Source organism: Caretta caretta, chromosome 25, assembly GCF_965140235.1.
Source record: "Caretta caretta isolate rCarCar2 chromosome 25, rCarCar1.hap1, whole genome shotgun sequence".
In the NCBI taxonomy this organism is placed as follows: Eukaryota; Metazoa; Chordata; order Testudines; family Cheloniidae; genus Caretta; species Caretta caretta.
Window position 1 is genome coordinate 15,597,186 of NC_134230.1, and position 23,225 is coordinate 15,620,410.

General features: G+C 55.4%; 2 long non-coding RNA genes across 2 annotated transcripts; both read right to left on the reverse strand.

The window, feature by feature from the left end:
• Positions 1–10,722: 10,722 nt before the first annotated feature.
• Positions 10,723–13,751, reverse strand: LOC125627152 (uncharacterized). Its single transcript, XR_012666055.1, has 3 exons — positions 13,430–13,751; positions 11,961–12,055; positions 10,723–11,375 (listed from the first exon to the last, which is right to left on the reverse strand). It is a non-coding gene; the product is annotated as an uncharacterized LOC125627152 (long non-coding RNA).
• A 4,766-nt stretch (positions 13,752–18,517) lies between these two features.
• Positions 18,518–22,875, reverse strand: LOC142070107 (uncharacterized). The gene is made up of 2 exons (XR_012666053.1): positions 22,664–22,875; positions 18,518–19,746 (listed from the first exon to the last, which is right to left on the reverse strand). It is a non-coding gene; the product is annotated as an uncharacterized LOC142070107 (long non-coding RNA).
• Positions 22,876–23,225: the final 350 nt, after the last annotated feature.

The following is a 23,225-nucleotide window of genomic DNA, read 5'->3' on the forward strand; positions in this document are numbered from 1 at the left end:
TTGCTGCTTATCCTCAGGCTGGTGGAAAGCAGCCAGGGGAAACCACAAGGCCTGTGAGCCAGCTCTTAGCTCACAGATCCCCATCCTCAGGAGCAGGGGAGGGGAAAGCCCTGTTAGGAGCTGGGATGCTTTGCATCCTGGAGGTGCCTTGATCCCTCCCAAGCAATTCCCCAGGGACACTGATCTGCACCCCAAAAAGCTCTTCCATGCACTTTGGCCAGATCTAGATGAGGAAATTCACTCGGCAGAACCACGTCACTCAGGGGTGTGGATTCAACCTACCTAACCCTTCGAAATCAGTGGGAAAATTCAGCCATCCACAGAACCACGGCCCCTCGGGGAGGTGGGGTAACTGCACCCACAGGAGCAGGTCGCCCGTCAGCGTGGGCATCATCTTCACCGAAGTGCTGCAGTGGCATAGCTGTGGCATTTTAAGGGTGGGCGAGCCCTTCGAGAGACTCAGCAGAGAAAGAGCAGGGGTACGGGGGTGCAGAGATTGAGGGGCATCAGCAGAGCTGTCTGGGCAGGGGAGCCCAGGGCCGGGATAGCCTGCGCACTGTGGGTAGAGATTGTGGGGCTCCTGCAGAGCTGGGATGGGGGCAAAGGCAGGGCCCTAATAGAAAGAGGGCTGCAAGTTGGGATTGAGGGGCAGCAGGAGGTGTGGTGCACGGGCCCTGCCAGCACCGGCTCCGGCCTCTGGCTGGGGCTGTGAGTTCTTGACTGTCCTAAGCACTAAAAAGAAAAGGAGTACTTGTGGCACCTTAGAGACTAACCAATTTATTTGAGCATGAGCTTTCGTGAGCCAGATAAACCTGGATTTGTGCTGGAAATGGCCCAACCTGATGATCACTTTAGATAAGCTATTACCAGCAGGACAGTGGGGTGGGAGGAGGTATTGTTTCATATTCTCTGTGTATATATAAAGTCTGCTGCAGTTTCCACGGTATGCATCCGATGAAGTGAGCTGTAGCTCACGAAAGCTCATGCTCAAATAAATTGGTTAGTCTCTAAGGTGCCACAAGTACTCCTTTTCTTTTTGCGAATACAGACTAACACGGCTGTTACTCTGAAACCTAAGCACTAAAAATACCACTAAAAAAAGATGGGGAGGAGAGCTAGGCTCCTCCGTGGCAGGGAGCCAGCAGCCCTGCAGCTCATGCCCTGCCGGCACCTTTTCCCGCAGCCCCAGGGCTGATGCAGTGACAGGTGACTTTCAGGCATTTAAAGGAGCCGTGTGCTGACATGAGTGGCAAACACACTGCGACCCCGGGACTGCTGACACAGCCGGCTGCGTCCAGGGCCTCAGCCAATCAGTTACGGGCAGCTGTACTCTGAACAGCTCTCGCAGCGGGGTGCTCACTGCCCAGACGCTAAGCACACCTGCGGAGTCAGCTGGCTCAGTTCCCTGAGTATGCACCGGGTGCCTGAGTGTGCCCTGAGTGCCCCCCTTGTCACGTGGCAGGGATCAGAACCCATGGGGGCTATGGGCACTGGGGCTGAACTATGGGGTGGTCCATATGGGGCAAACCCTATGGGGCAGAGACTGAGCCAGGCATGGTCCCTATGAGGCTGAGTTATGGGGTGGTACCAATGGGGCAGGGCTTGAGCCATGGGACAGCCCTATGGGGCTGAGACAGCTATGGGACAATCCCTATGGGGCTAGGGGATGAGCCATAAGGCAGTCCTGATAGGACTCAGGCAGCACTGGGGGTCTCTCTGGAGCTGAGCCGAGAGTTGGTTTCTATGGGGCTGAACAGTAGCGTTATCCTTGCTTGGGGAATGGGCCAGTCCCGGGGACGGCTCAGCGCTTCTGGACCCTCCATTCCGAGAGCCAGTCCTGCTTTTCCTCCTTGCCCGGGTGAGGGAGGGCAGCGCACGTACGGGATCCCCGGCCCGACGGCACGAGTCAACGGGAAAACCCGGGCTGGATCTCCTGTCCAGTGGAACGGAGTCAAGTCTGAACAGCCCCGGCAGGAACCTGCACAAGTGGGGCGCTTCTCTGGCCGCCCTGGGGGCTGCATCTGCCGTCTGCTCGGTCCTCCCTTTTCTTTATCTGTAACCCTCGGGGCACAGTGCGGGAGGGAGGCATTTGCCCCCCAGCAACTGCAACTCCCCCACACTATAGCTGCCCTCACTGGGAGAAAGTCACCCTGAAAATGGCATTGATAAATACCAGGGTGTGTATGGGGATAGACTGATCGACTGATACATTCGCTGGCATCCCAGATCCACATCTGTGCAGGCACAGGCAGGCCCAGCCTCCCCCTCTCACGTGTGGCTCTCTGCAGCCCAGGGTGCTGGCCTAGGAGCCGGAATTTTGCCTCCACCTCCCTGCCCTGTTATCCTCCGCTCCCTCCCAGAGGCGGCTGCATTTCAGCTTGGGCTGCAGCTGGAAAGGCCCAGCCAGGTGACTTGATCTGTTTCTCCTCCGATCCGGCTGGAGCTGCCCAGACTTTGCCTGCCACCCGCCCCCTTGGTGCCAGCTCAACACAGAAAATTCATTCATCCATCCATGCATGCATGGGAGGCCTGGCTCATTCATTCACTGCTGGGCGAAGGAGGCTGGTTGCCGTGGTAACCGCTCCCTCTCCCGCTGTGCGGCTGGCAGCCCTGGGCCCAGGAGGCAGTGACAAAAGGCTGGTCCTGGTGCATCCCTGCCCTGTCCTTCCCGCTTGGCCACGCTCACTCCTCCTGGCCGCTGCTGGGTCACAGGGCGAGGGCGGCCTGGGGATCGGGTGCCTTGGGACCAGCAGGGCCCCGTCTCTGTCCCTGGGAGGGGCTGTCTGTCCACACACATGCACACCCTCCCCTCCTCAGAGGGCCCTGTGCACCTCAGTAGTCTCCAGAGTCCATTAGTGTGGGCTTGGAGTGCACCGATAGGCACAGTCAGATCTGCCCTCCCCCATCCTCCCTGCCAGCCGCTGCTCCCCGTAGCCAGCTGCAGTGTGTAAATGGGTCTGGGGGCAGGCAGATCACCAGGACAGAGCACCACACACAGGGCTGAGGAAAGACACCACATTCCTGCCCCGAGGGTCACGCATGGCAGGGCATGCTGGGGGCGGGCCTTTGGGTGGAATATAGCCATGAGAGCCCCATGCTTTTCCAGGGATAGAGACCAGAGTTGGGCTGCAGCCCTTCCAGTGCCCAGAGCAGGGCACGATCCCATCTCCACTGCGAAGCCGGCCATTACGCCCATGTGGCAAACATGTTACCCAACATAGGCGGACAGGCAGGGTTGACAGGACCATGGGCAGCCAGTCTCCCTTGTTTGCTTAATGTGCGTGGCTGCATGTGTGTTCCTGTGTGCAAGAACATGTGTGTGTTTGCATGCAGCGGCGCTGGGACCATGTGCATAGTGGGATTGCTAAGAGCCATTAAACCAAATTGTAAACTCTGTATATGAGGGAAACCACTTCAAGCCAGGGGGTGCAGCAGCATCTCCAGTTCCAGCACCTATGTTTGAATGTGTGTCATGTTTGAATGCACACGCATGCTTTTTGTGTGTGTGCATGCATGTGTAATGTATGCGTGCATGTTTCATATATCCAGAGCCGTGCTTTGCATGTGAATGCACATTCCATTGATGCACAGCCATGTCTCCTATGTGCATACACAAGTATGTTGCCTATAGGGGTGCATGTGTTCTGTGTGTTCCACACGTGTGTGCATGTCTGCGTACCTTGGTGCTCGTTATGGATCCTGCTGTGTGCGTGTGTCCATGCATGTGCCTGCATGTGCTGGCCCCATCCATGGGAGGGTGCGTGTGGATGGTGGGGAGGGGCAGGGAGCTCCAGGAGGCCGTGCCCTGTCCTGTGCTCCAGCCATGCTGGGTGGGGTTCCTTTCTTGTTTACCCAGGGATTTGGCAGGCTGGGGCCAGGCTGGAAGCTGCCCAGGTGGGACCAAGGGGCTCCTTGTTTGGATCCCACCTGCGGACTCAGCAGATAATGAGCTCAGCCCACCCTGAGTCAGGGCGAGGCCGAGGGGAGGCTGGCGGGCAGCAGGGTCCCTGTCCGGGACAGCGAGGACAGCCGGGGAGCCGGTGGCAGTGGAGGGGCCAGGGCCATCATTCACCTCAGCCCCCGCAGTGACTGTGTCAAACAGACAAGCGCGGCCCCCCTTGCCCAGAGCTGCAGGCACTGAACCCGGTTGCCTGTGAGGCCAAAGTTCAGCCGGATGGTTTCAGTTATAGGCCAGGCTGGGCAGGGCAGTTTTAACTCCTTCCCACTCGGGTTCAACAGCCAGGCATCCAGGCTGCCTGAGTAGCTGCTAGAGAGCAGAGGCCAGCCATGTGGGGAGCTCTTGGGCAAGGCCGTGCAGACTGGCCTGCCTGAATGCCACCCATGGGGCCGGGTCAAAGGCTAGGGCCAGTGAACAGTCCCGTCCCAAGCCGGGGTAAAGGAATCACAAGCCTTGATGGGGACCAAGAGCACAGTTGGCTAGGAGTTTATGACCCATGTGTGCTCAGAGGAGCATGAAGAAGCATGCGCAAGTCTGGGATGAGAGTGCGCCTGCTGTGAGCACATGTGTGTACACCTGTGTGGTGTGTGTTTGCATAGGTAAGGCTGTAAGCATCAAATGGGAGTGTCTGCATACATGTGTGCTCCAGGGGCGAGTGTATATATGGATAGTCCAAACCCTGTATTCCTGCAGGCCATGTGCCTCTGCAGGAAGACATGGCTATCTTTGTAGAGTGCATGTATGTCTGTGCATGTGTGTGTGTGCGTGTGACTGCAGGAAGGGCAGTTCACAGATCGCTGCAGGAATCCATACATGTGTGGGTGCATATCACGGTGTAGATGGGGTAGTCCACGCATGAGCCAAATTCTGCCTTCCCCAGCCTGCACACGACTCCCTTTAACCCCAGTGGCCCCACAGCATTGCCAGCTGCACATGGGGCTCTCTGAAGGTGGGGGGGGGGGCGTGTCACAGTGCGTGTGCATTAACCCATGTCTGGAGGCGTCGGGAAGGCCTTGAGCCCCCGAGTGTCTGTGTGGTTTGCAGTGTGGGAGGGAGCGGAAGCTGGGAGTGGTCATGAGTCGGGTGTGGGGCTGGGCAGAGCCCTATACTGCACCCCATTACTGCTCCAGACCCCAGATGGCTGCTCCCTCACCCCCTAGAGCGCAGGGCGAGGCTCAGAGAGTGGGTGGAGCTGAGGCCTGGACTCCAGTGCCAGCCTCTTTGGGTTGATGGGAGTTTGCCTCCAGGAGCCCCTTGGGCAGCTGCTGCTCAGCTGGGCAGCAGCGTCTCAGTGGATCAGGTTCTCCTGGGCACCCTGACCCCATCCTGCTCAGCAACTGGCGCTCGGCAGGATGGGGCCAGGTGTTAAACATGCATGGATGTATGTGTCTGTACGTGGTAAGTGCAAGGGAGCTAACCTGGTTTAGTGCAAGGGTACGTCTGCGCATGCGTGTGTGTGGGCACACGCTCACACAGGGTGCTGATCACTGATAGACCCTGCCTAATCATCCCAATGGATCCCACATACTGTTTGGTACCACTGCATCCACCCCTGAAATGCGGCCACCTCTGGGGTGGGACGCAGCTGCTGTTTAACAGCTGCACAGCGAAGCTATGCCATCAGGAAGTAGGAGCGTGTATCTCTCTATAATTACTAGAGGGAATTGAGAGAGGCAGGATGCAACCTACAATGTGACGTGGGCAGCAGTGGCTAACCTCAGGAATACAGACCAATGCCTTCTCCACAAAACCTTCCTGAGTAAAGCAGGCTCTGGTGCACACTCATGTTTCTGAGCATTCAATAACTTGCATGTGTGTACTCACATGTGTGCATGCTATTTAGGTACTCAGGCGTCCAACCATGTCTATGTGTCTGCACATGCTCGTGTGTGCTCCTGGGGGCGCAAACCCGTGTATGTGTCCATGCGCGCACTCACAAGCATGTGTGTGTTGTCATGTGTGCATGTCATGGGGTTGTCCTCACATGCACCAGCGTGCGCGTCAGGTGTCCCTGGGGGTGTCACAGGATGGCTGGCTCCTGCATCTCTACATCGCTGGGACATGACTCGGGCTAGCAGAGGAAGTGATGACTCAGTCCCGGATTCCTGCGTCCCCCTACCTGCCACCCAGCCCCTCTCTGCGCATCAGCCCCTCACGAGCATAAGCATTACTCAGCCACATGGAGGCTGCTGGCCCTGAGCTCAGCTGAGTACATCCGGCCACGACCTGCTGCGGCATCTGCCAGGCGAGAACACTGCCAGGATAGGCCCGGACCCCTTCCTGTATTGGGGCAGGAGCCCCGGGGCCTGGGGTTAGCGCTGGGGGTGCGTGGGTATGTCCCCATTCGCAACTGCAGGCATAGGGAGGGTGCCATCCCCCCTCCCCTGTGCCTGCCACGCACCTACAGAGCTGGCCCAGCCGAGTTGGGGCACAGCACAGGGTGGGATGGGTCAGAAACCAGACTGGACGGTCGGGAGCTGCGGGTCGTTATCAGTGTCAGCTCGCTCCCATGCCATGCTGCCTTTCGCCTGGCTGCTGAGTCAGGAGCACGTGAGTCTCCGAGCCCCTCGTCACGCTGGGTACTTCTGGTGGCACAGTGCTCACACAATGACTCACCACAGCCAGGGCTCCGGGTTCATGCTCTCTCGCTGTAGGTTGTGTGTTTGGGGCGGACCCAGAGTGCGTTTGTTTCCTGGAAACTCGCTAAGCCATGGGAACTCTGCCGCTGTCAGAGGGGCAGGGCACTGTGCCCTCTGCCCAAGCCCCAGGCACCCTGGCTGCCCGCTGCAGGGTTCTCACATTCTGATCCAGATCCAGACAAAGGGCAATTCCAGAATCAGGAGACAGCCCCTGCCACGTTGCACTGAACCAGATTACAGAGTAACAGCCGTGTTAGTCTGTCTTCGCAAAAAGAAAAGGAGGACTTGTGGCACCTTAGAGACTAACCAATTTATTTGAGCATGAGCTTTCGTGAGCTACAGCTCACTTCATCGGATGCATACCGTGGAAACTGCAGAAGACATTATATACACACAGATACCATGAAACAATACCTCCTCCCACCCCACTGTCCTGCTGGTAATAGCTTATCTAAAGTGATCATCAGGTTGGGCCACTTCCAGCACAAATCCAGGTTTTCTCACCCTCCGCCCCCCCCCCCCCAAACTCACTCTCCTGCTGGTAATAGGAAAGGAGTACTTGTGGCACCTTAGAGACTAACCAATTTATTTGAGCATGAGCTTTCGTGAGCTACAGCTCACTTCATGCTCATGCTCAAATAAATTGGTTAGTCTCTAAGGTGCCACAAGTACTCCTTTTCTTTTTGCAAAGACAGACTAACACGGCTGTTACTCTGAAACCTGCTGGTAATAGCCCATCCAAAGTGACCACTCTCTTCACAATGTGTATGATAATCAAGGTGGACCATTTCCTGCACAAATCCAGGTTCTCTCACCCCCTCACCTGGATTTGTGCAGGAAATGGCCCACCTTGATTATCATACACATTGTGAAGAGAGTGGTCACTTTGGATGGGCTATTACCAGCAGGAGAGTGAGTTTGTGTGTGTGTGGGGGGGGGGGGGGGGGGCGGAGGGTGAGAAAACCTGGATTTGTGCTGGAAATGGCCCAACTTGATGATCACTTTAGATAAGCTATTACCAGCAGGACAGTGGGGGGGGGAGGAGGTATTGTTTCATATTCTCTGTGTGTATATAAAGTCTGCTGCAGTTTCCACGGTATGCATCCGATGAAGTGAGCTGTAGCTCACGAAAGCTCATGCTCAAATAAATTGGTTAGTCTCTAAGGTGCCACAAGTACTCCTGAACCAGATTAAATATTTATATTAGGGTAGCACCAACCCGGCTCAGGCCCCATTGTGCTGGGGGTTGTGCATGCATGTTCACACACACACACACACACACACACACACAGTCCCAACCCCAAACGGTGCAGAATCTAAGCAGTGTTATGGGTGGAAAATTTATTTCATTAGCACTCAGGACACCTGGGTCCTCTGGCCCAGCTCTGAAACATTCTATGAATATCCCCCCTACCCGGCCCCCCCACCCATACCTCAGTGTCCCCATCTGTCTGATGGAGGGTAATGCATGAAACAACCCTTTGGGGCCTACCCATGCAATGGCTATTAGTACCATCAGGGCCCCCAAAAGGTGAGCATCCGTTTGGCAGGTTAATCCTTTCACCGCCTGTTGACTATGGGTATGTATACACTACAAAATTAGGTTGAATTTATAGAAGTCGGTTTTATACAGTCGATTGTGTGTCCCCACACAAATGCTCTAAGTGCATGTAGTCGGCGGAGTGTGTCCACAGTACCGAGGCAACCGTCGACTTCCGGAGCGTTGCACTGTGGGTAGCTATCCCACAGTTCCCACAGTCTCCGCTGCCCATTTGAATTCTGGGTAGAAATCCCAGTGCTTGATGGGGCTAAAACATTGTCGCGGGTGGTTCTGGGTACATATCGTCAGACCCCCGTTCCCTCCCTCCCTCTGTGAAAACAAGGGCAGACAATCGTTTTGGGCCTTTTTTCCTGAGTTACCTGTGCAGACGCCATACCACGGCAAGCATGGAGCACACTCAGCTCACCGTCACTGTACATCTCCTGGGTGCTGGCAGACACGGGACTGCATTGCTACACAGCAGCAGCAATCCATTGCCTTGTGGCAGCAGACAGTACAATAGGCCTGAAAACCATCCTCATCATGTCCCAGGTGCTCCTGGCCGCCTCGGTAAGGTCGGTCAGGAGTGCCTGGGCTGATATGGGTGCAGGGACTAGGAGTGACTCGACCAGGTCATTCTCTTTAGTCCTGCAGGCAGTCCTATTGTACCATCTTCTGCCGGGATGGCAGGAGATGTGGATGGCTAGCAGTCCTATTGCACCATCTTCTGCTGAGCAGCCAGGAGATGTGGATGGCTTGCAGTCCTTCTGCACCGTCTGCTGCCAGCCAAAGATGTAAAAGATAGGTGGAGTGGATCAAAACAAGAAATAGACCAGATTTGTTTTGTATTCATTTGCTTCCCCCCTCCCTCCATGAAGTCCTGCCTGAAATACAAGAGGGAGGGATAGCTTAGTGGGTTGAGCATTGGCCTGCTAAACCCAGGGGTTTGAGTTCAATCCTTGAGGGGGCTATTCTGTGTGACAGTTGTTTTTGTTTCTCCTTGATGTAAAGTCACCCCCTTTGTTGATTTTAATTCCCTGTAAGCCAACCCCGTAAGCCATGTCATCAGTCGCCCCTCCCTCCATCAGAGCAACGGCAGAAAAATCGTTCCGCGCCTTTTTTCTGTGCAGACGCCATACCATGGCAAGCATGGAGCCCGCTCAGATCACTTTGGCAATTAGGAGCACATTAAACATCACACACATTATCCAGCAGTATATGCAGCACCAGAACCTGGCAAAGTGAAACCGGGCGAGTAGGCGACGTCAGCGCAGTGACGAGAGTGATGAGGACATAGACACAGACTTCTCTCAAAGCATGGGCCCTGGCAATGCAGGCATCATGGTGCTAATGGGGCAGGTTCATGCTGTGGAACGCCGATTCTGGGCCCGGGAAACAAGCACAGACTGGTGGGACCGCATAGTGTTGCAGGTCTGGGACGATTCCCAGTGGCTGCAAAACTTTCACATGCGTAAGGGCACTTTCATGGAACTTTGTGACTTGCTTTCCCCTGCCCTGAAGCGCCTGAATACCAAGATAAGAGCAGCCCTCACAGTTGAGAAGCGACTCACAATAGCCCTGTGGAAGCTTGCAATGCCAGATAGCTACCGGTCAGTTGGGAATCAATTTGGAGTCGGCAAATCTACTGTGGGGGCTGTTGGGATGCAAGTAGCCAACGCAATCAAAGATCTGCTGATATCAAGGGTAGTGACCCTGGGAAATGTGCAGGTCATAGTGGATGGCTTTGCTGCAATGGGATTCCCTAACTGTGGTGGGGCCAAAGACGGAACCCATATCCCTATCTTGGCACCGGAGCACCAAGCCAGCGAGTACATAAACCGCAAGGGGTACTTTTCAATAGTGCTGCAAGCACTGGTGGATCACAAGGGACGTTTCACCAACATCAACGTGGGATGGCCGGGAAAGGTGCATGACGCTCGCATCTTCAGGAACTCTGGTCTGTTTCAAAAGCTGCAGGAAGGGACTTTATTCCCAGACCAGAAAATAACTGTTGGGGATGTTGAAATGCCTATATGTATCCTTGGGGACCCAGCCTACCCCTTAATGCCATGGCTCATGAAGCCGTACACAGGCAGCCTGGACAGTAGTCAGGAGCTGTTCAACTACAGGCTGAGCAAGTGCAGAATGCTGGTAGAATGTGCATTTGGACGTTTAAAAGCGCGCTGGCGCAGTTTACTAACTCGGTTAGACCTCAGCAAAACCAATATTCCCACTGTTATTACTGCTTGCTCTGTGCTCCATAATATCTGTGAGAGTAAGGGGGAGACGTTTATGGCGGGGTGGGAGGTTGAGGCAAATCGCCTGGCTGCTGGTTACGCACAGCCAGACACCAGGGCAGTTAGAAGAGCACAGGAGGGCGTGGTGCGCATCAGAGAAGCTTTGAAAACCAGTTTCATGACTGCCAGGCTACGGTGTGAAAGTTCTGTTTGTTTCTCCTTGATGAAACCCTCCGCCCCTTGGGTTCACTCTACTTCCCTATAAGCTAACCACCCTCCCCTCCTCCCTTCAGTCACCGCTTGCAGAGGAATAAAGTAATTGTTGCTTCACATTCATGCATTCTTTATTAATTCATCACACAAATAGGGGGATAACTGCCAAGGTAGCCCAGGAGGAGTGGTAGAGGAGAGAAGCACTGGGAGGAGTGGTGGAGGAGGGAATGACAAGGCCACACAGCACTTTAAAAGTTTAAAACTTTAGAACTTATTGAATGCCAGCCTTCTGTTGCTTGGGCAATCCTCTGGGGTGGAGTGGCTGGGAGGCCGGAGGCCCCCCAACCATGTTCTTGGGCATCTGGGCGAGGAGGCTATGGAACTTGGGGAGAAGGGTGGTTGGTTACACAGGGGCTGTAGTGGCAGTCTGTGCTCCTGCTGCCTTTCCTGCAGCTCAACCATATGCTGGAGCATATTAGTTTGATCCTCCAGCAGCCTCAGCATTGAATCCTGCCTCCTCTCATCACACTGCTGCCACCTTTCAGCTTCAGCCCTCTCTTCAGCCTGCCGCCACTTACTCTCCTCAGCCTGCCACCTCTCCTCCCAGTCATTTTGTGCTTTCCTGCACTCTAACATTGTCTGCCTCCATGCATTCGTCTGTGCTATGTCAGTGTGGGAGGACAGCATGAGCTCAGAGAACATTTCATCACAAGTGCGTTTTTTTCGCCTTCTAATCTTCACTAGCCTCTGGGAAGGAGAAGATCCTGTGATCCTTGAAACACATGCAGCTGGTGGAGAAAAAAAAAGGGACAGTGGTATTTAAAAAGACACATTTTATAAAACAGTGGCTACACTCTTTCACGGTAAACCTTGCTGTTAACATTACATACATAGCACATGTGCTTTCGTTCCAAGGTCACATTTTGCCTTCCCCCACCACATGGCTAGCCCCTCCCCCTTCCCCCCTCTCCATGGCTAACAGCAGGGAACATTTCTGTTCAGCCACAGGCAAACAGCCCAGCAGGAACGGGCACCTCTGAATGTCCCCTTAAGAAAAGCACCCTATTTCAACCAGGTGACCATGAATGATATCACTCTCCTGAGGATAACACAGAGAGATAAAGAATGGATGTCGTTTGAATGACAGCAAACATACGCTGCAATGCTTTGTTCTACAATGATTCCCGAGTACGTGCTACTGGCCTGGTGTGGTAAAGTGTCCTACCATGGTGGACGGAATAAGGCTGCCCTCCCCAGAAACCTTTTGCAAAGGCTTTGGGAGTACATCCAGGAGAGCCGCAAATGCCAAGCAAATTAATCATTAAACATGCTTGCTTTTAAACCATGTATAGTATTTTAAAAGGTACACTCACCAGAGGTCCCTTCTCCACCTGGCAGGTCCCGGAGGCAGCCTTGGGTGGGTTCAGGGGGTACTGGCTCCAGGTCCAGGGTGAGAAACAGTTCCTGGCTGTCGGGAAAACCAGTTTATCTGCTTGCTTGCTTGCTGTGAGCTATCTACAACTTCATCATCATCATCTTCCTTGTCCCCAAAACCTGATTCCTTGTTGCCTCCATCTCCATTGAAGGAGTCAAACAACACGGCTGGGGTAGTGGTGGCTGAACTCCCTAAAATGGCATGCAGCTCATCATAGAAGCAGCATGTTTGGGGCTCTGAATTTTCTGGTGGGCTTGCCTCAGCTCCTTAAGTTTCACGCGGCACTTCTTTGGGTCCCTGTTAAGGCCTCTGTCCTTCATGCCCTGGGAGATTTTGACAAAGGTTTTGGCATTTTGAAAACTGGAACCGAGTTCTGATAGCACGGATTCCTCTCCCCATACAGCGATCAGATCCCGTACCTCCTGTTCGGTCCATGCTGGAGCTCTTTTGCAATTCTGGGACTCCATCATGGTCACCTCTGCTGCTGAGCTCTGCATGGTCACCTCTGCTGATGAGCTCTGCACTCACCTGCAGCTTGCCACGCTGGCCAAACAGGAAATTGAAATTCAAAAGTTTGCGGGCCTTTTCCTGTCTACCTGGCCAGTGCGTCAGAGTTGAGAGTGCTGTCCAGAGCAGTCACAATGGAGCACTCTGGGATAGCTCCCAGAGGCCAGTACCGTCTAATTGCGTCCACAATACCCCAGATTCGACCCAGCAAGGCTGATTTCAGCGCTAATCCCCTTCTTGGGGGTGGAGTAAGGAAATCAATTTTAAGAGCCCTTTAAGTCGAAAAAAAGGGCTTCGTCGTGTGGATGGGTGCAGGGTTAAATCGATTTAACGCTGCTAAATTCGACCTCAACTCCTAGTGTAGACCAGGGCTATGACTATGCTCCCACAGTGCTTTCCAGGGGTTTGTCTGCTTAAACGCCTGAGGCAGGAGGATCCCAGGTGCTGAGGGGGTGTCTCCGAAGGCATGTTGTAGCCTGCGTCTCTCGGCGCACTTTGCAAAGAAGAAATGCCTCCATCCTCCCCAGGAAGGGATAGACACAAGAATCATTCGCCCTGCTGCGGGAATGCAGCCAGCTCGGAGCTGGGATGCAGCAGCTGTTTATACAGAAACCACTCCACCTGCCCCTGGAATGCAGCCACCTCTGGGGTGGGAGGCAGCAGCTGTTTAACAACCCCCGCCCCCCCTCCCCGCCCCAGCAATGCCATGCAATGGTTTTAGGAAAGTAGTCAAGAAAAACACTGCACCCAGTTGAAACTACAAGGGGAATGTTAGCAAGTGCAAGGGGGATTTTAGGCAAAGGCAGGTACCAGGGTTGGAATCTGCTCAGTGCACGGCCCCCCAAGAAAGCACCAAGGGGTCATGGGAGACTGGAACAAGCGTTCGCTGTCACACCTTACCTAGAAGGGGCCACCTCCCCCAGCGCTGTGTCTCCGAGCCCTGTGCTGGGATGCTGACTCAGAGCGAGAAGGACACCTGCTGAAGGCCCCAGCATCGCTCCCTGCAGCAAGAGGTGGTCTCTCCCCATCCCAACGCGGAGCAGGTCCGCACCTGCTTGTCTTGAATCAGCCAGGTGCACACGCCCGAATGACGCACGCAAAGGGCAGCAGCGGTTCAGCAAACAGCCAGCTCTCGCCCAGCAGCTCCGACTTCCCCGAACTCAGCCCTGCCACCGCAGCCGGCCAGCAGCTGCTCCACGCAGCTCCCAGAGGTGTTGCTGATGTTTTGAAGAACTGGAGGCTATGCTGACTCAGAGCACGGTGGCCACCGTTCCCAGGCCCTGCTTGCTAGAGTCACTTTCACAATGACTGGGGCAGTCGCGGCAGCCCTCCTCCTGCCGCTGCTCTCTGCTGTCCTTGCTCTTTCTGCTTGTGTGACCCAGCGCTCGTCCGGGCACCATCCCCTCCCGCTGGCTCCTGGCATGGCTCCCTGATGGTGCTGGCTGCGCAGTCCCCAGCTTCACCTTGGGACCGGGGGAAGGAAACACCGGCCTGCGGTCGGTCCGGTCTGATTTGCCTCCCAGTTGCCCCAAGCTGAGAGCAGGGCCCCCTTGTGCCAAGGCTGCCGAGACACGGTGGGAGGCAATCTCTGCCCCTGGGAGCTCACAGGCTAAACGGACAAGACAAAAGAAGCGTTGTGATCTCCGGTTGACAGCAGGGGGGCCAAGGAAAGGAAAGCGTCAGTGACCGGCCCAAGGTTGCACAGTCAGGCTGTGGCAGGGCTGGGGCTCTCCTGAGTCCCAGCTCAGTGCCTTTTCCATGCCGCCTATCTTTCCTGTGTGAGTGAGCCAGGCTCCTGCGCCTTGCTTGTCACCATAACGGCTGAGGTTAAGTCTACACTGCATACTACGCCCGGGCTCTGACTCAGGTGTGAGGCCAAGCCCTCTCTCATCCAGACACAAATCCGTCTGATTCGGGTCAGCAAGCCTGCTGGGGCAGCGGGAGGGGTGGATCAGAGCCTGAGTCCCACAGAGAGTCAGGTCCAAGTCCTGTTGGTTTGCAGCACGGATGCAGCTCAAGCCGTGGACCCATGTCAGAAGGGCTGTGCAGTGCAGTGTGGATGCATGAGCACAGCTCTGAGACCCGGGTCCAGCCTCTGTAAGCCCAGGTTTACTATGAAGTGTGGACTTCCCCTGAGGGCTTCAAGTTCCCCCCGCCAGGTCTCCAACCCTGCAGGCTGACAGCTCCCATCCCCTGGACATTAAAACCCGCATGATCGGTTTGCCGAAGCCAAGGGCAGCATGGCCCAGCGGGTTGGTGACTATTCCCAGCTCTGCCACCGACTCCCTGTGAGCACGGGCCAGTCTTGTCCTGTTTGTCTGTCTTCTCTTTCTGGGACGCTCTGCGTGTCCATGCAGCACCCGGCCTAACGGGCCCTGATCCAGCGTGGGCCCTGCGGGGAGCTACTGAAATGCAGGGGATCAGCAGGTTACATGGGCACCACTCCCATGGACGGCTGCTGCCGCATGGCCCTGCCATGCTCTGCCAGCTGCTCCAGCCCCGAGCCTGAGGCCCACTACCTGGCTGGCACAGACGCAGGTTAGATTTGGTGCTCTCCAGGCCTGTCCCAGCCCCTGGAGCTGCCCCCAGGAGTGGGGTGAAGCACGTGCCGGCGGGCGCAGGGGATGGGAGGATGGTTTCAGCCCAAAGGAACAAGGGACTGACCGTGCCCCACCTCCCTGATCCCTCGCTGGCACCCCTGGGCACTGCCGTGATAACGAAAGGACTTGCAAGCTGCTCCCCTTCCTTTGGAGGAGACGATGAAGCCCCTGGAGTTACGGACCCTGGGACACCTCTCAGCGGGGTGACCCCCCTCCCTGGCTATCCCAGGGCTAGGCTCCCTGCACACCCAGAGCTCTATCTGACCTGCAGGCCCCTCACTATTCCATGCATGGGAGCCTCCCGTCTCTGAGTGATGCTGCCCCTTGGTCCCAACCTCCCCCCCCACACCCCTATTCTCCTGCAAAGGTGACGCTGAGCAGCTGTTCCCTGGCTGGGATAACAGGCTGCGGGGAGAGGGGAGCGTTAATGACAAGCTGCCATGAGCAGCAGGGGCTGGTTTGAGACCTGCAGTGACAGGCAGGGTGAGTCACTGCACAGACAGGTGGGGGTGGGGGGGGGAGATCCAGGAATGAGTCATCTGTAAAATAAACAAACATTTGATCTCATCGGAAGCTCCATCTCCTGCCCCCCCTTTCAGGGGAACTGACGCGCTAGCCGGAGAGGAGTGAATGCTCTGCACAAAGGCGTGAGCCTGGAAACACAACTTTGTGCATAAAGAGATGTATTCACATGCATGTGTACATGGAGACGCACATGCATGAACACGTGTACAGAGACATGCATGCACACGCAGAGGTGGACACAGACATACATTAGTCCTATAATATAACAATCATCACGTTTATTACAGCAGGGCTAAGGACCAACCCAGAACAGGGCCCTGCCGCGCTAGGAGCTGGACAAACACAAAATAGCAGAAAGTCTCCACCCCAAAGCATTTCCAGCCCAGCGAACCATGTAATGGCAGCAAATGGCACCTTGGTGCCTCAGTATTTGGGAGGGGATGGGGAGGGGGGCAGGAGGAAGAAAGCCAGGGTGGAGTGATGCCGAGGTGAAGTGACTGAGGGACGGGGAGGGAGAGGGTTGGAGCACAGAGACCACCATGCAGGGCAGAGGAACTCCAGGCAAAACTGCCGAGAGTTCTTTGCATGGCCAGGGGTCTCAGGTTTGGCGGCTTCTGTTCCCCCCAGTTCTAGAGGAGAAGGGGCAGAGGTCCTAGTTTTCAGAGTGACAGGCTCTGCCTTACACAGGTCTGCTGTGTCTGTGGGACTGCTGGGACGAGGGGTGGCCTAGCTGGACCCCATTGTCCCCCATCCTCCCGACTGCAGCACTCCCTGGTTTGGCTCTTTCTGCAGCTGCTCCTAGCAGCTGGAGTCACTGGCTGGGAACGGTACACATACATTGAGACATGTGCATCCCAGTGCCGGTGTGCATGGAGACACGTGCAAACATCCGTGCATGCACACACATGAACAGAGGCACACGTGTGAGACACACAAGCACTCAGGCATGCATGTCACCCACCTGTACACAGAAACACGCACCTAGCCGCAGACACCCACAATCCCAGAGACCCGGCAGGGCCCCACCTAGGCCGCTGTCAGAGCCCCCGAGTGCGTGCTAATCTACTGAGCTGCTGGCTTCATATCATTGCCAGACAGGGTCCCCCAAAGGAACAGACATGTTCTCCCACAATGCACTGCAGAAGCACCCCTACAGTGGCGGCCGCTGGGGGGATGTGTCCCCAGCAGTCTTCGTGCCACCCACGAGCGAGTAGAGCGCCAGGGTGTTGCAGCACCCCACCCAGCACCCATTCCCCCCCCTGCAGTGTGACCGCTGCTCCTCGCAGAGGCAAGAGGGTGGGTCCCTCCAGCCCATCCAGCACAGATGCACCTTTACTGGCCATGACCCCAACCTGGCTGGGCACTGCTGGCATCTGACTCTCTGGCTGGCTTTGCCTTGCTGCCCCTCCGCACCTTCCCGCTGTGACAGATGGAGCCACAAAGTGCCTGCTGTGATTCCCGTCTCGGCGCTTGGCTAGCTCCTGCCCGGCCGTCTGCACTGGTTGGACCCTGCAGCCCACATCCCAAGGCCCTGCACCTCCCTAGACACTGATCAAACGGAAAACACTGCCCCCCCGGGGGAAGCCCTACTTCAGAGGGTTCAGTGGCAGCTGCGTGGACTTGCAAACACATTTCCTTGCTACATCCCCGGAGCCCCTGCACCCTCGCCCCACTGGGCAGGTACCGGGCCATCACGTCACGCACCTGGGCAGTTTGCCATGCACACAACTGGCCAGCCCCGCAGGGAGGAAATGCACCACGGGTGCGGCAACACGGCCCCGGCAGGCATGGATGTGAACACACGTGACACCCGCCTCTGTTCTGTGCAGCCTGGATCCCCCGCACGCACCATGCTAGGGGACACGCAAGCCCGGGCGCCGAGCGTCATTCTGAACCCACTCGCACACTGCTGGGATGAAAGCTTGACTCATCCCGGGCCCTGCTGCGGAGAGGCTGAACCGAGCTGCGTGTGCGTATGGCACTGGGCGTGCGGGAGGCAAAGAGAAGGTCTCCAGGCCTGGAGGAGGTGGAGGGGGTGGGGAAGGCCCTATCCCAGCTGCCCCTCTGGAGATCTGATGGAAGTGCCAAGCTCACTGCACAGGGCTGGGGGAGCTGCACAGCCTGGGGGACCCTGGCTCAATGAGCAGGCTCTGAGTACAGGGTGTCCAGCACCCCTGGAGCAGGGGATCCCCTGGATTTCCCCCCACAGGCAATGGAGCAGGCAGCAAGCTTCCCCCAGACACAGCCCCACAGCCAGAGGGCACAGGGCTGGGAGTACAGCCCGCAGCCATCCCGCTCCCGGGGGCCCCACGGGATATGGCCACTCCTCGGGGAGGAGCTGGGCGGAGAGACCTGTTCATTACAGACTCCTGCCAGCTGGGCCCCGCAGGAAAGGCTTCCAGCCCCAGGATGTTCCCACCATGCAGGGGGCTGAAACCCAGCGTCTTCGACAGGGAGATCCCAGGGGCAGGGAGGGACCATCTGTGTGCTGCATTTGTGCAGCACCTGGCACGGCGTGACAGGGGTTCCTAGGTCCTGCCACCATACAGACAACATGGGCTCCCATGTAGACATACCCAGCTAGCTGTCATCTCTGAACTGCCACCATCGGAAGAATGATTGGATTTTCTGCTCCAAGATTTTGCTTCCAACAGGAACAGCTGCAAACTCCACCCCTTCAGCTCAGCCTTGGGACACACACCCCTCCCCAGTCGTTCCTTCCTGCAGGGGTAAGGGAATGGAATCCTGTCCATCCCTAGCTTTTTAACCTAGACAAGGAACAAAAGGAATCCTGCCTGTGGCCTTGGTCCATTACTAGATGGCAGTGGTAGAACTGTCAATAATAAGGCAGAAGAGGCAGGAGTTCTCAATAAATATTTCTGTTCTGTATTTGGGAAAACGATATAGTTCTATCACAAAGAAGATGAAACACTTTCCATTTCAACAGTGACTCAGGAGGATGCTAAACACCAGCTGCTAAAGTTACACATTTTAAGTTTAACATCAGCGGGTCCAGAGCATTTGCATCTAAGAGTTTTAAAAGAGCTGGCCGAGGAGCTCACCACACCATAAGTCTTGGAACACTGGGGAAATTCCAGAGGACTGGAAGAAAGCTAACCTTATGCGAATGTTTAAAAAGGGTAAATGGGACAACTGGGTAATTATAGACTTGTCATCCTGACTTCGATCCCAGGCAACGACTGATAGTGAATTCAATTAATAAAGATTTTAAAAGGAGGTGAATACAATAAATACCAATCAACAGGGGTTTATGGAAAACAGATCTTGTCAAACTAACTTGATTGCTTTTTAAATAAGATTACAAGTCTGGCTGATAAAGGTCATGGCGTCCATGTAATCAGCTTAGACTTCTGTAAGACATTTGAGTTAGTACAGCAAGACATTTTGATTAAGAAACTACACAATCAACAAGGTACACCTGAAAAGGCTTCAGAACTGGCACACGTTAACTGGATTAAAAACTGGCCAACTGATAGGTCTCAAAGCGTACTCATGAACAGGGAATCATTGCCGGGCTGGTGTGTTTCCAGTGGGGTCCTGCAGGGATTGGTTCTTGGCTCTGCGCTGTTTAGCATTTTGATCAATTACCCAAAAGAAAACATAAAGTCATCACTGATAACATTTGCAGATGACACACAGCGATCTGGACCTCTTGGTAAGCCGGGACCAAGCAAACAATGGGCATTTCACGACAGCCGCATGTCAAGTTACACATCTAGGAACAAAGAATGTGGGCCACATTTACAAGATGGGGGACTATCCTGGGACCCAGAGGCTCCGAAAGAGACTTGAGATCATGGCGGGGGAATCCGCTGAACAGGAGCTCCCAATGCGACGCTGTGGCAAACAGAGCTCATGTCACCCTGGGATGGACCCACGTGGATCTCAGGCTGGACAAGGATTACCTCTGCATTTGGTGCCGAGACTGGGCTACCAGGTCCAATTCTGGTGCCCACAATGCAAGAGGGAGGTGGATCCGATGGAGCCGGTTCAGAGAAGAGACACAAGCACGACGACAGGGTTAGGAAACCTGCTGCACAACGAGAGACTCCAGGAGCCGAGTCTGTGGAGCTGAACGAAGAGGTGAGGTGGCAAAGTTCTCCCCATGGTGCCGACTTATAGCCCAACATGGCCCGACTCACCCTGCAACAGGGTCTCTGGTGCTCAGGTGCACCTCACACAGGGTCCAGGCTGTGCAGCTAAGATGCTCTCCAGTTCCACCCCTTCCCAGGGGAGGAGGAAGTGCCAAGACAAAAGGAGATCCCCCAGCCAGCCTCCGGTGGGACCCTCCCTTCCCTTCCCTTCAGGAACCCTCTTCCCATGTCCAGTCAGTCTTTGCTGTCCCAGTTGCCCCCCAAGCTTCCCTCACAGAAAGACAGGAGGGGCTAGGTCTGATCTCCTCCCTCCTTGGCCACCAACTAAGCTAAGCCCTGAGGGCTCCCCTCCAGCAGGTGAAGCTAGCAGGGCCAGGTGCAATGGGTCCCTGGGCCTTCCTTAACCCCCTCCTGTCCGGGGTGGGATTTGTCCATCCGACGAGGAGGGTGGGGAAACAGCAGTTTGCTAATAGAGGGCTCTTCAGTCTGGCACACAAAAGTCTAGCGAGAACCAATGGCTGGATGTTCAAGCTAGACACATTTGGACTAGAAAGAAGGGGCATAATTCTAACACTGAGGGTAATTAACCATTGGGACGACTTACCTAGGGCCACAGTGGATTCATCATCACTGGCCATTTTAAAATCAAGATTGGTGGTTTTCCTAAAAGACCAGGCATTAGCTGAGGGAAGCCCCCTGCCCTGTGTTATACACAGGGTGGTCAGACTTGATGACCTCAGTTGTCCCTTCTGGCCTTGGGAAGGAGAACTCGGGTGCTGCCTGGACACATTTGTGCGTGTTACTGAGCATGTGAGCGTCTGTGGGTGTCCCCACCCCTGGCCCAAGCCAAAATGTCAGAAATAGTTTGTGGCGATGCTGGGAAGAAGGGTCGGTTCTTTTTTTCTTTTCTTTTTTTTTCAGTTTGTTTTGGTTTGTGGCTTGGCTGCAGTTCTGAGGGGTCACCGGATCCGAGTGACTGAGCAGGGTGTGTGCGAAGGAGCATGTGCTGTCTGAGTGTACGGCTGGGCGTGCTTGGGATCGCTGGAAAAGTGGCTAACTGGGAGTGGAGTGTGGTACAGCCCGTCTGGGAGTCAGGCACCAGAGAGGCTGCTGGGAAAATTCCTCAGCAACTCACACATTGCAGCCCAGGCCTTCCGCAGGGGTGCCCATCACCACGTTATCCAGGCAGCACCTACAGCATAGAGGACCACGTTGCTTCTGCCCAACAAAGGATTCCCCCCTTTCCTGCAGCTTTCCCAGCGGGATCAATAGAGCAAGGGAAAAAGGAAAAGAACGAGGAAAACCTGCCTGATCCTTCCGGGGATGGGGGAGGGATCTGACCCAAACCCATTTGTGCCTTCCTAATACTGAGGTTCCCTGGGATGGGGAGAGGAGAGTGGGGAGCTATGGGAGAAGATGCAGGGAAGCCAGCCAGGCTAAGAAATCATGTCTGTCTCTCCCTTTCTGCTAAAGAAAAACACATACTCCCCAAATGTCCTTCCTCCTCCCCAGTGGGGTGGATCTGGATTCACTCCTGACCTTTCATGGCAGCTCATACGCCAACCATTCCAGACCATCCCTCCAATGGGCTGGCCTGACTGTCATTCACCGTACCTCTGTCCTGGCGGCAGGCTCTAGTGAGTGGGGAATTGGCGTGTCAAGACAGTCCCTGCCCCAAAGAGCTTCCAGTCAAAGGCATTTTACGGATGGGGAAACCAAGGCACAAAACGATGAAATGCCTTGCCGAAGGAGAGAGCCAGAAATAGACACCTCCCCCCCCTCCACAATTGCCTGAGGGCCCAGACGTGTGTTTTAACACAAAGCCAGCCTGTTCTCACCTGCCCCACCTTGGGAGAGTCCTTGAACAAACCCTGGATAATAGGGACACTGCTGCTGAGGTTTTCCCATTAACACCTGATAAGGACCCCTCCCATCTCCCCATTAGGAGTCAGTGGAGGGAAGCAGATAAGCACAGGGAGAGGGGCAAAGTCTTGCCCTGGATTCTGTTAAGCAACAGGGAACAGGCTGCATGGGACGTGAGGGGTTAATGTCAGAGGTACTGGGGCATGCATTAGAAATGGCATTCTGTCATATATTTCTAGAGCAGAGAGAGTGTGGCCTAGTGGTTGGAGCAATGGCCTGGGAGCCAGGACTCCTGGGTTCTATGCCCAGCTCTAGGAAGGAAGTGATGTCTAGTGATTACAGCTGGGAGTCAGGACTCCTGGGTTCTATCTGCAGCTCTGCCATCAAATGGCTGAGTCACCTTTGGTGAGTCATGTCTCTTTGTGACTCAGTTTCCCCATTTGTCAGACAAGGACACTGACCCACCTCACAGGGGGCCGGGAGGCTCCATTGGTTAATGTGGGTGAGGAGTTTTGAGATAGGCTGATAAGAGATTCCAGAGAAGGGGCAAGGAAGGGATGGTGTTTGGGGGGGGGGATGTGGCCAGTGAGATGATGCCACAGCAGTTGGGGGCTGGGGGTGGGGAAGACACTTATGTTAATAAAATGATGGAGGATGTTTGTAACATTAGCATCTACAGCCGAGCTCAGGGCCCCACGGTGCCAGGTGCTGCACAGACACAGCACGAGAGACAGCCCTTGCCCAAAGAGCTCACAGTCTGAATAGACAAAGGGTGGGAGGGGAAACTGAGGCACAGAGAGGGGCAGGGTTACACAATAGGTAGTGGCAGAGCCAGAGAGAACCCAGGTCTCCCAGGGCAGTGCCCTATCTGTATGATGACCTCCAATTCGGCTCCCACTGACACCTGCGCAGTGACTGGGACAGGGCTTGGATCTCGGCAGGTCAGGTTCCCCTGCCACTGAGCAGATAACCCCAGAGCCGTGCAGCAGGCCAGAGACAGGCGGATGCCCTGCCTGGAAGGGTTCACTCACCGTTCAAACACCTGGGCTGGCCAGGGATGCTCTGACTCATCTGAGCAGCTGTCATCTCTCCAGGCAGTTTCCTTTCAGGGCCTTTAAATAGCAAGTGTTGCTGTGGGGAGAAATTGACATTAGAATAGTGAGAGTCCTGAGTCCCTCTCCCCATGTACGCCGCACCCCACAAGTCCAGCTCTCTACTGGCTGAGCTAAAGGAGTAGCTCCATTGACCGGTGGTGGTAGTAGGCTGTTATCCTCTATGTGGTGCCTTTCCCAGCACGCCCCTGTTCTCATTGGCCAGAGGCTGCCAGGAGACTCAGCCTGCTGTGGTAGGGGAAATCTGGGGGGTCAGAGATCGCCACACGTTCCAGGGTGCAGCTAATGTGGGGCTCAGGCTGGCAAAGGGGAAGGAAGGAGAGTTCACGCCTTTTAAATTAAAGCTCTGGTTGCTATAGAGATTGGGCAAACTGTTTGGGCTGAGTCATGGAAACGGCCCTGCTGTGTGTGTCTTCAGGAGGGGCACTCCAGCTGTGCCTGGGGAGGGGGAGCAGCGATCCAGCTGTGCTGGGGGAGGGGG